The following is a 15274-nucleotide window of genomic DNA, read 5'->3' as shown; positions in this document are numbered from 1 at the left end:
TGATGCGTTTGACAGCAATCAGATGAGACTCTTTAGGACAGGCTTGGTAACGGGCACAAATACCTACACTAAATGCAATGTCAGGGCGACTAGCTGTGAGGTACAAGAGACTCCCTATCATACTCCTATAAAGGGTAGGATCAACGTTAGTACCAGAGGAATCTTTAAAAAGGTGAAGACGGGTGCTCATAGGGTGCGTGCATGTTTGGTTGACTCAAGACCAAACTTAGACACACAAGGTTTTGGGCATACTTAGTCTGAGAAACAAACGTACCCGAAGGAGACTGTTTAATTTGAAGACCTAAGAAATATGACAACTCTCCCATCATGCTCATCTCAAACTCATGTGTCATGTAATCCGAAAAGTATTTAACAAGATGATCAGCAGTGGATCCAAACACAATATCATCAACATAAATTTGTGCAACAAGTATATGAGACTTAGTATGTTTCACAAATAAAGTCTTGTCCACACTACTCCTTTGAAAATCATTATCAAGAAGAAAGGTAGTAAGTCTATCATACCAAGCCCGAGGGGCTTGTTTCAACCCATACAAAGCCTTGTTTAACTTGTAGACATGGTTTGGACATTTAGGGTCCTCAAACCCTTTTGGTTGCTCAACATAAGCCTCTTCTCTCAAGGACCCATTCAGAAAGACACTTTTCATATCCATTTGAAACCAAGAAAGCATGCAACACCAAGTAAAATACGAATAGATTCGAGACGTGCAACTGGGGCAAACATCTCATCATAGTCAACACCCTCTACTTGTGTGTAGCCTTGAGCAACCAACCTAGCTTTATTTCTAACCACAGTAACATTCTCATCAGATTTATTCTTAAAGATCTACTTGGTACGTATCATAGTCATGTCTCTAGGTCTGGGAACAAGAGTCCAAACATTGTTACGTTCAAATTGACCTAATTTTTCATGCATAGCATTGACCTAACTATCATCTAGTAAGGCCTCTTTTATATTCTTAGGTTCAATTAATGAAACATAACACATATGAGATACCTCATCCCGAATTTGTCTTCGGGTTTTCATTTGATCCGAGACACTTCCAATCACCTGTTGAGCTGGATGATTCAGTTTTACCCTTGCTGATGGTTTAAACACTGGACTGGTGGTGACAGAAGCATCAGAAGTGGTGTCTCTCTATGCACTTTTTGGACTCTGACTTACCTGAGACGTTAGTGCTGTCTCAACTTCTTGTGCTTGGACCTCAGCTTCTCTTTGACTTTGTGAATCAGTATCCAGGATTGGAGACTCACCATTTTCTTCCTCATTTATCTCTGAAGTAGGAGAACCTGTGTCATCTATAACCACATTGATTGATTCCATTAAAGATGAAGTTCGCAGGTTATAGACACGAAAAGCTCTACTAGTGTTGAATACCCTAGAAAAATACCTTCATCACTTCGGGAGTCAAATTTGCCCAAAGGCTCTCTTTGAAAATGTAACACTTACTCCCAAAAGTTTTGAAGTATTTTACATTAGGTTTCAATCCCTTCCACAATTCATATGGAGTTTGTAAAGTGTCGTGCCTTAAATACACACGATTTATGACATAAACAACAATATTTAGGGCTTCAAACTTTGGAGGAATTTTCTTACTAAGGAGCATGACCCTAGCCATCTCTTGAACAACTCTATTCTTCCTTTCAACAACTCCATTTTGTTGTGGAGTAATTGGTGCTGAAAATTCATGCTTAATTCCATGCATATCACAAAAATCCGAAAACGAACTATTTTCAAACTCACGACCATGATCAGTTCAGATTCTTATGATACGCCCAATAGAAACACCCTGTTCATTTTGGATTTTAAGGACTAAGGTCTAGAAAGCATCATACGTATTAGATTTTTCTCTTAAAAAATTTACCCACGAAAAACGAGTAAAATCATCAATGGTTAAAAAAATGTATCTTTTACCTCCAATGCTTTCAGTGCGAGTAAGTCCCATTAGATCCATATGAACCAATTCAAGTGGACATTTGGTTGTAACGCTGTTCACCTTTTTATGAGGGGCACGGGTTTCCTTTTCAAGTTGACATGGTCCACACACATGGTTCAGATTCTTACCCAGTTTAGGAGCTCCTCTCACAAGCTCTTTGTTGGCTATTTTAGTTAGGTCTTTGAAATTCATGTGACCTAATCTTTGATGCCACAGTTCAATGTTACTTATGATGGCTGAGTGGCATATGAGATCATTAGTGGTAACTGTAGACACCCCATTTTGACCGGCCCTAAGACTCGGGCGCTTTCTTTTGATTACCCGATGATGACAATTTGAATGTGTTTCTCACAAAATTCTCAGTAAGAAAGATGGAATTTAAGTTTTAATCCCAACCTTCACCCATTTTTTTGGCCAAACTATTTTAGACCTTAAAACCCTCTTTTCAAAATATGTTTTTTTAAATGTTTCTACGATGTCCCGAGGCTCCCATTTCGATTAAAATATTGCACTTTTCAGTAAACCGAGTAAGGGCAAAGTGAAAATAAATGGAAGGGAGGTGAACTTTTTGAAAAATATTTAAAAATATCTTCTTTATAGGTTTGGAGTTGAAGGAAATAGGAGGGGATGAAAGAAAGCTGGTTTAGGAAAAGGATGAGTATCAAATCATTAAGAAGGAAATGAGCAGCCTTCACTAAATCAGGCATTTCTCTTTGTACACTTGGAATTTAAATATGAGGCAACCACCATTGGAAAGTAGACTTCTGGGGATTCAATTTAGACCCAAGAACCACCTTAGACCAAGTCTAAATAAGGGAGATATGCCCATTTGAAGCTAAGCTTAAGAGCAGATTTTGTTGACCCAGCCCGAGACAGCCTTCACTAAATTAGGCATATCTCTTTTTACACTTGGAATTTAAATGTGAGGCCACCACCATTGGAAAGAAGACTTCTGGGGCTTCAATTTGGACCAAATAACTGCCTAAAACCAAGTACATATGGGGGAGATATGCCCATTTGAAGTTGGGCTTAAAAGCAGATTTTGTTGATTCGACCCAAAACAACAATAGCCCATTTTTCTTGGTTTTGGTTCGGTTGGGACAACCCATTTACCCATTTTTTGAGCCATTCAAGTGCATCCACTCATCCTCCATTATACCTAATCATCCTCCATAGTCAAAAAGATATTTTGTTTGCATCCATAAAGGAGTATCCCATGCAACCACCTTGAAAATTTGCCCTCCTATCACATTCTTGTCTCCCACCTTCTTTTTGACCTTTACTCTCCCTCATTGCCTATATAGAATGATCATATTGTAAGAGAGGAAAAGGACCACGAAATTGAAGAGAAAGGAGTGAGAAAAGAGTGAAAAAATAGAGAAAATTTGAGTTTTTGAGCCAAAAATATTCCTATCTTCCATATACACCCCATACCTTCCATAGCTACTGAAATTCCTCATTTCCATACACCAAAACCACTCCAAAAATTCTGATATAGCCAAAGATCAATCGCCTCGATCATAAGGAAGAATGTTTAGTGATTGAAAGTGAGGAAAACTAGAGAGTTAGCCACTTTCCATACCACAAACTCCATAAACTCCATAATTTCGAATTGAGGATTTGAGAACACACTTCCTACACTTGAGGGTGATCAAGAGAAAGTTTGGAAATCAAGAAGTTCAATCTTTCTTTGGAAGGTGAATTTTTAATCTTTCATTTTCTTATATTTTATATCTTATATTTATATTCTTACTTCTTATTTCATTGTGTTTTGTTATAATCCAAGTGGTTTATTTATCTCATATTTATTTTCTTACTTTATATTTCATAGTGTGTTGTTATAATCCTAGCGGTTTGTTTAGCTCGTAATTATTTATTTATTTATTTTTATTCGCATACTTTAATTTCATATTAGTTTTGTTGTAATCTTGCATGTTTTACCTCATATTTATTTTTTTCGTTTATTAGTCTCATATTAGTTTTGTTGTAATTTTGCATGTTCTATCTTATATTTGTTTTATTGCTTTAGGTTTATGTTGTGAGTTTGCACTTTTTTATTTTATTTTATATTTATTTTCTTTTTTTTAATCTAACCTGTAGTGGTTAGTTGAGCCACCTACATATTTTTTGTTTGTTCCTTTTCTTGGTTTCGCAACAAGATAGGTTTTGCTTGGCCTAGTTCGCCGGCCGACCTATTTGGCCGGTCGGTTAGCTTCTTCCGAACAAGATGGCGTAATCTCCCAATATTGACTAATTTCCGCCGGCGGTTCTAAAGAACATGAAGCTTTTATTTTATTTATTTATTTTATTTTGAGTGTATTGTGAGGTTTTTATTTTGTTGTAATATTCTCCTCATCCCTCTCTAATTTGGTTTGTAATTATTCTTTAAAATGTTGTAATAATTCCCCGCCCCGCTTCTTTCTATCCCGTTCTTTTACTTGCTTTCTTTATTTGTACATAAACATCATATTTATTTTTCATCATAGTTATGCTTTGCATCCATGTTTCATGCATCTTGATTCGGCTAAGTTTGCATTTGTGGATTTAATCAATTCCTATGTGATTATGTGCGCTACCTCATGTTCTTGAGATGATTCACATATCATATTTTAGAAGCCGAATCTTTAGTTGCATCTCATGAGTGAATTGCATTAGGGTTTTGTATATAAGATCATGCATATTTTACTAACTTTGTTTTGCAGCTTGTTCGTGGGACATCAAACATGTGAGTTTTTATGCTTTAGCATCCTCTGTGTGTGTGTTTTTCTTACTATGTCTAGCATTCTACCATGAGGCTAGTTGCTTATGTGATATAACTCTATGAATACCGGTGGATGGAGGTTGTGTCGCTTAATTTGGAATGATGTTGATTTTTCATGCTTGTAAACTCAATTTATTTGGGTTGTACATCATCAAAACTCTTTCAAAATGCATGATATCAAATTGCTCCAAAATGAATGGCATAGTCTATACTTGTATGCTTCACATAGTAAATTTTAGGATTTATTAACTAATCAGAACATGAACATATAAATAAAATAAAATTCATATCATGGTTAGTAAAGGCCGATCTTTGATCGGGTGGGTGGGGGTGCTCATTATTGACCTTCCCCTCTCATACCTAAGGTTCCGAGCCAAGCATCCTTGGTTACGACGAACAGTGGCCTTGGCACGAGTTATGGGTTTCCTAATTTTCCCAAAATAAATATTAGGTGGCGACTCTGAGATCTGATGACGCAGTCTATTTTTCACAAAATTGCAATAAAATGGATTTTCAATAAAAGTTGCCAAATCTGGACTCTCATCTACGTTTCACATTGCACTCGTGAGAATAGATCAAAGAGATCTCGGGGGTCCGAACTGTTTAACGCGCGTGGGCACCCCCCGGGCATGTTACAGTAACAATCTCGTTGTAGTCATCAGATGTGCGAACCCCATGCATGATAGTATTTCTCTTTTTATCTGAAATTTCACGTTTATTTTTTAAAAATAATACTTCATGGTAGGAATCACACATTTGACTAATGCTCAAAAGATTTGCTTTAAGGCCTTCAACAAGTAATGCATTTTCAAGCTTGGGAAGACCAACCACACTTATAGAGCCCTTACCAATGACTTTATAGGTGCCACCATCTCCAAAGGTAACAATTTCACCTTCATATTTTTCAAGGGAGGTGAAGTAGGATTTGTCACCTAATATGTGACGAGAGCACCCACTATCAAGGTACCACATGTGTGAGTCACGTGCTTTTAGAGCAGTGTGAACGACTAAACAAGTCAAGTCATCTTTTCTCATCCATATCTATTTGGTCTTAACAAAATCAGGACTGGCGGTCTTGGTAAATGTCTCAGCGTTGTGAACACCCTCATGTATCTTGGTGTTCCTCCTAGACATGTAAGGTTGTCTCCTAACCCAAAAAGTATTAGAATTTATACCCTTTTGAGACACCTTACCAAACAATTCAAAGCAATAAGGACGAATGTGGCCAAACCTACCACAATGATGACAAACAAAAACAGGTTTTACCTCCATTTTGTTGATCTTACCCCTGTTAGGCAGATGAAGAGAGGGATCACCCTGGTTCACCTTCAGCTTTCCCTTTGCTTGAGTCTTCAAGTCATGAGATGTAGATGCCTATCCCTTGTGAGCTATCACATTACCATAGCCGAGCCCACTTTTGTTACAACCCATTTGTTGAGGCCTGACTAATGACTTGGAACCTTTGTTCCACATGGTAATTGTGGCTCTAGCAATTCTGAGTTCTTCATCTTTATGACAAACCATCTCTTCCAATGTAGCTTATGACATCTCAAGGCTTTCAATCTTCACTTCATATGTGGCATATATTTTTAGAAGTTCATTCCTTTCGGTCTCACAAGATAGAAGTTTCCCATATAGGTCTTGCTTGTCATTAGAGATCTTGATGACATTTTGCTTTGCTGTTGTAATTTCTCATTTTAGCTTGATATTCTCTCTTTCACATGCTTTGAGGTTGAGAGTGAGTTTGTCATTGATCTTGGACAAATTCAGAGATTCATCGTAAAACTTTTTATAAGCTTGTTGTAGATCATCATCATCAATCTCATCATTGTCTTCTGATATTTCATCATCTTCTTTTTGCTCCTCTTTCTCATAGACCTCATCCAGTCGAGCAACTAAGGCAGGAAAGGTGATAGATGGTGGTGAAGATGACTCTCATCTTTCATGAAATTGACTCAGAATGTCCCATGCATCTTTGGCCTTTGTGCAATAAGCAACCCGTTGTTTTTCTTCATCAGAAATTGCTTCAGAATAATAATTAGACCTCTATGATTGCTCGAATTGTCAGTACTTTCAACATCCTCTTCAATGGCTTGCCAGCCTTTAGGGTCGAAAGCTCTCAGAAATGCCTTCATTCTGATCTTCCAGTACAAGTAATTACTTCTATCAAAGGTAGGAGCACGATGCAGATTCTGACCATGAGAAATTTCCACTGGCTTCGGAGGAGGTTGAGTGAAAGTGGACCAGAATGCCATGAAAGCACTATCCTCGTCTTCACCGGATTCAGTTTCTTTGGGTTCTTGCTCTGACCCGCTTTCATCATCCCAAGTCATTGTATAGACTTTCTTCCGATTCTTTTTCGATGGACATTCAAGAGCAATATGTCTAAAACCTTGACATTCATAACACTTGACCCCTTGCCCCTTTACAATCTTCTTTTCAGTTTTTGGAGCAAGTTTTGGTGGAAAAGTTTTGAGTTTATCATTATTCTTCTCTTTTGAAATAGGATCTCTGAAATTAGGCTTCTTTTTCTTTAAATTTTTTTTGAACTGTTTAGTAACATAGTCGTCATCTCAGACTCTAGATCAAACTCAGTCTCAGGAGTTTTTGCATTCTCATGAGTACTAGTGAAAGCCATAATATCTTTTTATTTTTTCTTAGAAATCTGGTGGGCTTTATAAGTCTGCAAGTTTTCAACCAACTGATCAAGCTTGAGAGTATCAACATTCTGAGCCTTTTAATAGCTGTCACTTTTGATTGAAACCTCTCGGGTAAAGATCTCAAAAATTTTTCAACAACCTTAGCTTCAGGGAGTTTTTCACCGAGTGCAAAATAAGATTTCACGATGTCACTAAGTTTAGCATAGAAATCATCAAACGTCTCATCATCACGCATAAAAAGAGTTTCAAAGGCAGAGGTGGGATGTTGAAGTTTTGACCTTTTAACAGAAGTAGTATCCTCGTGAATCGTTTCAAGAATGTCCCAAGCCTCTTTTGCTACCTTACACATGTAAATACAATGAAACTCTTCAGGTGTGACGAAGCAAAAAAACGGAATTGAGAGCCTTACTATTCCAACTCGAGTTTTGATAGTCAAATGCGTCCCATTTATCAAGGGGTTTGGGAATATCAACACCATCAATGGTGACAATAGGTTCACTCCACTCATAGATCACACCGTGCTAAACTTTCTCATTGATAGATTTTAAAAACGCTCTCATACGAGCTTTCCAATAAGAATAGTTTGTACCATCAAGTAACGAAGGTCTATGGGCCAAGTTACCTTCGTGAATTGAATCCATATCACCAATCACACAAAATCACACTCCTATAGTTTTGATAAAAACAAAGAGTGACCTGCTTTGATACCATTTTAAAAACCTAAGTGATTCATGATTAGATCAAGATTTAATTATTCCAATTCCTAACCAATTAAAACTCACAATCTAAATCATCAAGCACGTACGAAAGTGATTTAGATTGTTGTTTCAGAAAACAATAAATCGACACAAACGATTTTTACGTGGAAAAAATCACAATTGAAGCACCTTCAATTGTGATAAAAAAACCACAGGCGAAACGTCACAAATCAAACCACTATTGAAGAAAGAAAGATTACAAAGATACCAAACAAATTACCTAATTGCTTCCAATTTGTCTTCAAATCTTCTATATATCTTTCACCGCAACTTTCGTCTCGGAATTGATTAGATTGATGTTGAATCCACAACATCTACTGTCGAATCAACGACTGCACACAGTATCAAACTCCTTTGATTACTCTGTGCTTGAATCTTCGGATTCCACCCAAGAAGAATACACTCAAAGAAGATCAAACAAGCTCCTTGGTGTGTGTTTATAAGAGCATGAGTTCAAACTCAATCAAACATCAAGGTAAACCAGAAAAATATCCCCAAAAGAAAACCCTATAATCCTTAAAGAAGATCTAGAAAATGTAACCCTAGATTTAGAGAAACTTGAGGTTTTATAGAGGCTGACATCGCGAGGTTTGCTCGAGCGTGGGAATGGACGCTCGAGCGGGGACTCTATATCGCGTGTTCCAAATTAGAGTTCATGCTTGAGCGTATGATCCCATGCTCGAGCGTAAAAACACCCCACTCAGTATATTTTGCAGACGAGCAAAATACTGTGAGGATGGAATCTCCGCTCGAGCGGTAAGACCAAAAACAGGAAAATTACAATTCAATGTAAACCCAAGTTTGTCCATGGAATTTGACAACAAGTAGGGTCCTAACAAATTTTTTTTCCCCTCACAATCATCAAATTAATTACAAAAAAAAAAAAAAACTATCTTCTCAAATATAACTATTTTAGCCAGGTTAAAATAGCCAAAAAGTCAAATCAAATTAATTACAAAAAAAAAAAAAAAAACTATCTTCTCAAATATAACTATTTTAGTTAGGTTAAAATAGCCAAAAAGTCAAATAGCCAACTTATCACATAAAACCAAAAAACTATAAATATTTCATTTTTTCACTCATAAAATAATAAAAAAATTAAAAATTCATTCGAAATAAAAAAATAAAAGTTTTTTTTTTTTAAAAAACCTATACTATATTATAATAATATTATTTTTTAATTATCTCTAAATTATATAAATTTGTTTCTTTTAAGTTTTTTAAAAACTTTAAATGGTCCGTTGATTTGAATTTTTAAAATTTTTAAATGTTTGGATTTTTATAATATGAAACTTGGAGATCTAAATGTAGAAATTAATGTTGTAGTTTTATTTTTATTTATTTTTATTTTTAATTAATATATCTGTTTACCCCCTCTATATTGAAATCTTACGTCTATCTATGTCACCAAGTATCAAAGTCTAACGTTTTATTATTGCATATGTAAGGCTAATAAAAAATAAAAAAAATAAAAATGAATGGAAAATGCCTCCCCATGAAAAGCCTAAAGAGAAAGACCCTTTTTATGTGGTGACCATCAAACCATGGTGTACGAATAGAATGCGACTTCTTATCTTAAAAAAAGAATAGAATGTGACTTGGGAAGACAAAATAAATCGGCCACACATTGTAGATTAAAATAAATTAAAGATATTTTCAAAAATCAAAAGTCTAAATCCAAAATTTACGAAGAATGGTTTAGATGCAAAATGCTCGTCATGCAGGTAGGCCCATACCAACCCAAATCTGTTGCCCAATGGACTTGAACGATTGAGTCTAACCCAAACTTATCTAGCATCAATTTCAAATTCGGCTTTTATGGGCTTGAATATAAAAACCTGGTCCAATCCATGCAATGAAAGTTACTGCACATGTGAGTGAGATCGAGATATTAGGATATCTCTTACCTAGTTCATGACAATAAAGCCACGATTGTTTGGCAGATTAAGTTGGAGGGAATTATTAGTAAGAGAATGGTTAGTGAAAAGATTGTTAATATGATTATTGTTAGTGAGGGGATTAAATAAAATTATGTTTGTTTTAATAATAGTGTGGGAGATTGTTAATGATGGGATTGTTAAATTATTTTTAAATAAAATAACTTAAAAATTTATTTCTATATTAAAAAAATTAAAATAAATATTAAAACAAAAGGTGCACTTGGGATTGTTAAACAATAGTTGGCTGGCTGGCTGGCTATTTTTTTTGTGTGTCCGAATATTTTTTTTGGCCGGTCAGCTGGCTATGTTCGTAAAAGAAAAAAAAAATTGCATTGTACCAGAAGTCCGGGCTGACAACCGGATAGGCTGAAACCGCTTATTATTTCTTAATCCCACTCATTTCCCAACCAAGCTAATCCCCTTATTGAGGGGGATTACGACCGGATAGACTGAAACCGCCCAGACTGTGAAACTGACCTTCCCAAATAACACCAAACATGCTGTGAGTGGGACCCATAGCAATCCTACTCCAATCCACAGGGCCTAAATAAAAGGACAAGTTTTCTCACCACACTTATCTATCTACAATTTTTTAAGTGGGTGATTATGTGGTATAGATTAATTTGTAGTGTATGGTTCATGTGGGATTCAAGTAAGGTGTAATGGAGATTATTTTTTAGATAATTTCTGGGTTAATAAAGGCAGGTATTGGAACATCTCCAATGGTGTATCAAATATTTCACCAAATCTGAGTAAAAATTTGAGGAATTACTTTATTTGATATCCAGCTCTCCAACGGTGAATTTTTGTGTAACAACCCACATTTATATCTTAGTCCTGTTCATGAGCATTTGTATGATTATGACTCGTTGAGCTTGCATATGTATGTTTGTAACTTGTTTTGCCTAAGTAAGGTCCATGCCTTGTTTTGTGTTCATATGATTTGCTTAAGTGTTGTGTGCATGCTTTGTTCCTTCCTTGGTGTCTCAAGCCTAAGTTATGTTAAGCCTAGGTCATGCCAAGCCTAGGTCATGTTACGCCTAGATCATTCCAAGCCGAGGTCATCTTCAGTCTAGAAATTGCCTTGGAACCACTTTGTTTGACCTCCACCTTCGCCTTGACATATTGGCCGAGATGTCATTATCTAGGCCGAGGTGTTCATCACCAAGGCCAAGATGTGTATTATCTAGGCCGAGATGTTACCTTTGCACCTAAGTGATCTTGTCCTGGAGTGGTATGACATAGACCGAGGTGTGGCACATCTAGGCCAAGGTGTGGCACAGCTTAGTCAAGTGTTGTCCTTCCTAGCCGAGGTCATTGTCACCTTAGTTGCCAAAGCTTTGCCCTTAGCCGATGTCATCACTTGCCGGAGTGCCTTACCCAGTAGCTTGTTAGATACACTTTGTCATAGTCTTGTCTTGTCAATCTATCACCTTTTTGAGGAGAGCCAACCAGCCGTTGCCACGTGTCCGAGCTGAGTGTTAAGTTAGCTGGCAGAGAGAGAAACCTATCATTTGTTGTATCTTTGTTTTGAAGAAGAGAGAGAAGCTCTAGAAGAGGGAGATAAGTTCTTGAGGGAGAGTAGATTTCTAAGCTTGATTCCTAGAGATCGAATCGTTAGATCCGTGTTCTAAGGTTAGATTCTTGATCTGCTTTTGTCGTTCTTTATGTTTATGTTATTGCATTGCATGATTGAATATGATTTGTAAGCCATGCATTGCTTTGAAGTTCAGTTTTAGAAAGAGAAAATAACATTCATGTGTTCTTCAAGAAAAGTCATGTTTTGATCCGAAGGCTCATGCCTAAATTCATGTTTTTGTGTTTGTTTTTATATGATTTTCAAGTATGGGTACCCAGGTCCATGTTTTCGAACTCATAGCATGAAATCCCAGATTTTGTAAATAAAGAAGTTATGATTTTAGCATTCATGTTCTTCATGATCTTCATGTTCATGTTCTTCCTGTTCTTCACGGGTGGAAACCCAGATCTCCAGACCTCACTTCCCGAGGTGTAGTCGCCGAGATCACTCTCACCTAGACCTCACACTTAGGCCAAGCATCGTATCTCACCTTGGCCTACCTTGCATGATCACTTACACCTTTAGTTTGTCTTGTGCGCACCTCGGCATGCAGCCGCACGCCGAAGCCTAGGTAACCACACCTCGGCCAGGAGGTGTGGGACCTCGGCAAAGACCTGGTTGGTACCCAGCATGTCTTCTTGACATGTAAAACAGTGTTTTGACTTCCAGCATGTTTTCCCGAGATCATTTGCATACATGTGAGACCTGTTTTGAGAAGTATGTTCAGTATGCTTTGCCATGTGTTTGTAGGACTTGGACCTTTGCCTTAATCCCGACGTCCCAAGAACTAATGTTAGTGGTATTTTTAATAAAGTTATGTTATAAGGTTTTGATAAAGCTTTGCCTTGTTTTGATAAAAGTATTTGCTAAGTATGAATGATATCCCTATTTTATGTATCAAGTATAAGTTTTGCATATCAAGTATAAGTTTTGTTTTGATGACATTCTCGGAAAGTCCCTTGTGCTGGAGGACTCTAAACTTTCGCAGCACATCTTGTTTTGAAAGTCCCTTGTGCTGGAGGACTCTAAACTTTCGCAGCACATCTTGTTTTGAGAGTCCTTAGTGTCAGGGGACTATAATGCAACTGCACATCTTGTTTTGAGAGTCCTTAGTGTCAGGGGACTATAATGCAACTGCACATCTTGTTTTGAGGGTTCTTAGTGCCAGGGGACTATAATGTAACTGCACATCTTGTTTTGAAAGTCCTTAGTGTTAGGGGACTATAATACAACTACACATCTTGTTTTGAGAGTCCTTAGTGTCAGGGGACTATAATGCAACTGCACATCTTGTTTTGAGGGTCCTTCCGTGCTAGGGGACTTTAAGCCTAGGTAGCACCGTCCTTTTGTGCTAGGGGACGTTAAGCCTAAGTAGCACCCTTGTTAAGATATCGGCCACCGACGGACTATGAACAGGTGTGCTTGATGCCGAGGTTATGCTTTGTTTTGCCCGGAATGTCATCACCCCATGTTTTAAGATTTGACGTATGTTAAGTAAGTAAGTAAGTTTTGAAAGACCAAGGTTCGATCGATGTTTTGTTTCAAGCCAAGCTAAGCTTTGTTATGTATGGTTTTGACAAGGATATACTATGTATTGTTTTGAAAAGATCTCGGGTATCATTCATTTAACCCCTTTGTTACTTGTACCATTCACTGAGTATCCAAGCTCACCCTCCCTATGTATATATGTAGGTAACAAGCAAGAAGTCGGCTACGCCGAGATGCGTGTTCTGTATGCATGTTATGCCGGCAGTGAGGATGTCGGCAATTTTGAAGATTATGTTTCTTGACTTGTATTTCATGTACTTTGTTTATGTCGGCTTGAGAAGCCCTTTTGTTAAGATGTAATATGTATCTTTGTACTTCATTTTATTTATATTCAAGTTGTAAAGCTATGTAAAGATGTATGCCATTTCATTTGACTTATGCACTGCTCTTATGGACCACTTGTATTTTAGATTATTGCTTCCGCACTTGTGAGCCCCATATATCTATACTCTGATTGTGTGTGAATTTTGAAAGTTGGCCTTCGGTAATCTCGGATTACTGGCCATCACGGCACCAAACTACTAGGGGCGGTTTGGGGTCGTGACATTTTGGCTATCAGCAAAGATCCGGTCGACTGGGGAGACGATTTGCCAGAAGTTCGGTCGGTCAATCGGCAAGTATAATTCTTCATCCAACTGTGCTTCAAGCTTCCTTAAAATTTATGTAATCACCAAAACCAGCCCAATTCTTATCTGGACATCCCCATAAACAGAACTTCTATAGTATCCTGCACTATCCCCAACAGCGTAGATAGATGCCTAGGTGTGAAGAATAATAATTAATTTAGTTTAGAGAACAAACAATGGACAATCGAGACAAATGTACAAGCATGTCAATTTCTTAGTTATGCACAATAGAACAAAAGTAAAGCTGACAGAGTATTCTAGCAACTCAAAATAAAACTCATTTACCGGATCGTCATATATTAACCTCAATAAAGATAAGATTATAGGTATACGAGAACATGGACAAACATGTAACGCCCCGAAATAATTACAATAATCCAACTCCAAATAACCAATACAAGATGACATAATTGAAATGATAAGCTTTCATTAATCAGAATTGATATACAAAAGGTGATTCATGTGATATACATTCATAAATAGTTCATCCTGAATCTACAACATGTATGACAAGTGGCGATAAGAAATGAAAGTTAAACAAATGTTCATATGCCCTAAGGGCTTACATCTTTCCAAGCCAAGGCTTGGGTACATCAAAAATGAGTCATAAGCTTAATACAAATAAAGCCTTTGGCTATACAAAATAAATACAACAAAAGAAATTCTTCCTTTAGATCCTTCCAAGTTAGTGCCTTGGCGGAGGTATATCATCAACACCTGAAATGTTTTTCCCACACAGGGTGAGCCAAAGCCCAGTAAACGTAATCTAACACAATATATAAATCTTAACAAATATATAAGTATAATATGCATATCCAATGGCCATGATAAAATCATTTATAACTTTTTCACAAAACCATGTCTTGTCGAGCTTTATATCTCAATTCATAAGTCATACACCATTTTATTTACGTAACCAAACTGAGGGTACAACTCAGTGGGTCTCTAACCAACACAGTCATTACACAAGTACTTCCACTTTGCTATTTTATGGATATTTCATCTGTAGGAATCGGCACCCATGTATATGCACGGTTTTTGGGACTTTCACCCTGGACACACAGGCCAACTTAATTCAATGGAGTCCATTCCCTTTCTTCTCCCAAACATGAAGTACATCCCATTTCTTCTCCCAAACATCATACATTTATAATGTATCAAAGACATAGTCATATTCAATGACAACTAATAAGAGATTAGTTTCAATTCACCTAACCCTCATGCAATTTCTACAACAATTATAGCTATCCTTCACCGATAGCCCAAAACAGATATACAATCTCCAAGACAGATAAATTATCCAAATTTTCATAAGTAAGAGGTAACACATATCTAACTCCACCATTTATATAATCATTCATCCAATTTCATGTTCCCAATACCAAATTCATTTATTTATACAAAATAACTATTTGAGACATTTTAGGGCAAAACTCAATTTTTT

General features: G+C 36.8%; 1 long non-coding RNA gene across 1 annotated transcript; it reads left to right on the top strand.

The window, feature by feature from the left end:
* Positions 1-2262: 2262 nt before the first annotated feature.
* Positions 2263-13586, top strand: LOC145797097 (uncharacterized). Its single transcript, XR_014338177.1, has 2 exons — positions 2263-3655; positions 13349-13586. It is a non-coding gene; the product is annotated as an uncharacterized LOC145797097 (long non-coding RNA).
* The last annotated feature ends 1688 nt before the right edge of the window (positions 13587-15274 follow it).

Source organism: Camellia sinensis, chromosome 8 (genome assembly GCF_055761805.1).
Source record: "Camellia sinensis isolate YWXY chromosome 8, ASM5576180v1, whole genome shotgun sequence".
NCBI lineage: Eukaryota > Viridiplantae > Streptophyta > Magnoliopsida > Ericales > Theaceae > Camellia > Camellia sinensis.
This window is presented reverse-complemented; position numbering and strand designations above follow the sequence as displayed.